Genomic DNA, 2,500 nt, shown 5'->3' with positions numbered 1-2,500 from the left:
TTGGCTGCGGTCAGGGAGGGCGTGGCCCCGTGCGTGCCGAGCTGCGTGGCGACGCGCTCCCATTGGCCGGAGCGACGGAGGGGCTCGCTGCGATTGGCCTTTCGGTTAATGGGCTTGTGTACTATTGGATGGCGGCATTTACAGGGGTACAGCCAGAACCGCCTGGGTGTTTGGAAGGCTGATTGGTGAACGTGGAAGCCTCGAGCCCCCAAGGGAACTGTAAGGCAGAACGAAATAATGGAGCCAACGCTAGAATCCGCCCTTTGATGTTGTTATTACAATTATTGTTTCCCTCCGGTCGTTGCAATATTGATATTCCATCATGCTTGAGCGTAGTCGCGGACGGAAAGACATTTCCTATGCTTATGATTTTAATATTATCGTTCTGAGCGTCAAAGACGTCTTGCCTGAGAGGACACTTTCCCATAGCTCAGCAAATTTCTGTGGCGTCTTAGCTCGGGCTCTGAAAAGAGATTATTTGTCAGGTCTGATGGGCTTTGTTCCGTGCGATATTAGTCGTGTTATAATATTAACTAGGTAGTTGGAAGAAGTGGGAGAGGGAGGGTCGCGCTGCCTCGGGTTGTTGGTGGGGCGCAGGGAGGCGCGGGAGGGGGAAGGGGGAAGGGGGAAGGGCCTCAGATTTTATAGCTGTATACTACATTATCTGGCCGCCTCCTCGGGCTTATTCAACTTTTATCATGATATTGATAGAGTTTACATGACACTCTTATCGCTTTTTTAATGTGACGCCAATACCAGACTTTAAAACCGGCCTTTGTCCTTGCCTCGGCCGGCCTGGTTCAGGGTCAGTGGCCCAGCTGATGCGAGTCAGTTATTGTCGCATCCGACCGGCATGGGCGAGTCGTCAAGAAAGCGGGCGTAATCCCTCGGCTGCGCCCTAATGTTATTTCTTGGTCACTGGGCGGTCGCAGGTACAGCCCAGCCCCATTCCCCTTCGTCACGGCGCCCTCGGCAGGATGCCCCACGAGCCGTGTGCGGCTAAGACTTTATCTCACAAATGGTGTCGGGAGAACTCAGCGTTGTCAGAGGGTCATGCGGGTTGGGATGCACGCGCGAACTCTCTCTTTAGCCGTATTCATGTTGACACATGTAGAAACGGTATGCATGAAAATGAATATCCTCACAATGCAAGAGATATATTTGACCGGTTTCGCTTATATCTTCGTCTTCCGACGAAGATATGATCGAAACCGTTCAAATACATCTTTTGTATTGTGGAGATATTCATTCTCATTTATACTCTCTGTTCAGGTCATTTCATATTTCCCGCCCTTTCGATGTGAAGCTGAGGTGCGCTAAGTTTGGCGGTCTTCATTTTCTCTCGAAGTGTTTGCCTTATACCGAGGGTTTAGCTGATGGGATGTCGTGTAGTTATTTATTTATTTGTGAAAAGTGCGTGGGCAGATTTGGTGGCTGTGGCTGTAAATAGAAGTTAGGCAGGAAGGTGTCGTGGTGGATGCGCCGGGAGTAGAAATTGAAGAAAATATCCTTTGATGGACGTCGACAAAAGTTCAAGACCAATTAGGGATCGACAATTAACGGTTCGGCCTTCGGTCAGAGAGAAAGGGTTCCGGGACAGTGGTGGGTGTCGGGACCTCGCCGGCAGCGTTAATTGCAATCACTCACTCACCAACTCACCCAGCAACTCACTCATTCACTCACCAACGCACTCATTGACAATAATTCATCCACGCGCTCTAACTTATTCAGTCACTCTTCACTAACTCACGCACAAACTTTCTCATTGACTCACTAACTCACCCACTCACTCGCTAACTCACCACGAACTCGCAGTCTCATTCACCTACTCACTCATTCACTCAGAACTCACTCACCAACTCATACATTCACTCACTATTTCACTAACTCATTCACTAACTACCAAGCTAACTAACCAAAACTAACCCACACACTTACTCACAACTAACTCATTAACTCATCCACCCACTCACCTACTAACTCACTAACTCATTCACTCAGTTCTCACTAATTAACTTGGTAATTAACTTGCAGCAACAAACTCACCAACTCGTTCACTCTCTCGCCAATATAACTCACTAACTCAACGTATAAATAAGCGACCTCACAAACAGCTAGCTAAAACTCACCAATTAAACCCACGCCCCCCCTCATTGCCACACACTCACTTCTACTCCGATTCGGGCGATGACGAGAGAGTAATTGTTTTATTTCCGCAGCATTGCAAACAAGCAGCAAGGGAGCGGCAGTCACCAACAGTATCCATTGAAACGTGGGCTTCAACTATATAGCCCATTGCATGCAACTTGTAGTGCCGCGTTGAATACAGTGAAGTGCAGGGGGTGCAGGCAGGTTACAGGTTGAAGGGAGGGTTGCAAGGCTTCCCCTTGTGTCTCCCCCTCCCCCCCCCCTCCCTTCAAGACACGATATCTGGATGTGATTCCGTTTCTTGAAATACGATTCCCTGGGGGCTCGTTTTCATTTTTTTTATTATCTTTGT

The 2,500-nt window shown here is 48.7% G+C and overlaps 1 protein-coding gene across 1 annotated transcript in view; it reads left to right on the top strand.

Annotated features, from left to right (window-relative positions):
- The window catches only part of LOC138865467 (uncharacterized), a gene marked incomplete in the record, with an annotated part of 66,738 nt that overhangs the window by 59,890 nt on the left and 4,348 nt on the right, over positions 1–2,500 (top strand).

Source organism: Penaeus vannamei, chromosome 21 (assembly GCF_042767895.1).
Source record: "Penaeus vannamei isolate JL-2024 chromosome 21, ASM4276789v1, whole genome shotgun sequence".
NCBI classification, from domain to species: Eukaryota; Metazoa; Arthropoda; class Malacostraca; order Decapoda; family Penaeidae; genus Penaeus; species Penaeus vannamei.
Note: the sequence above shows the minus strand (reverse complement) of the source record. Positions and strands in the feature narration are given on the sequence as shown.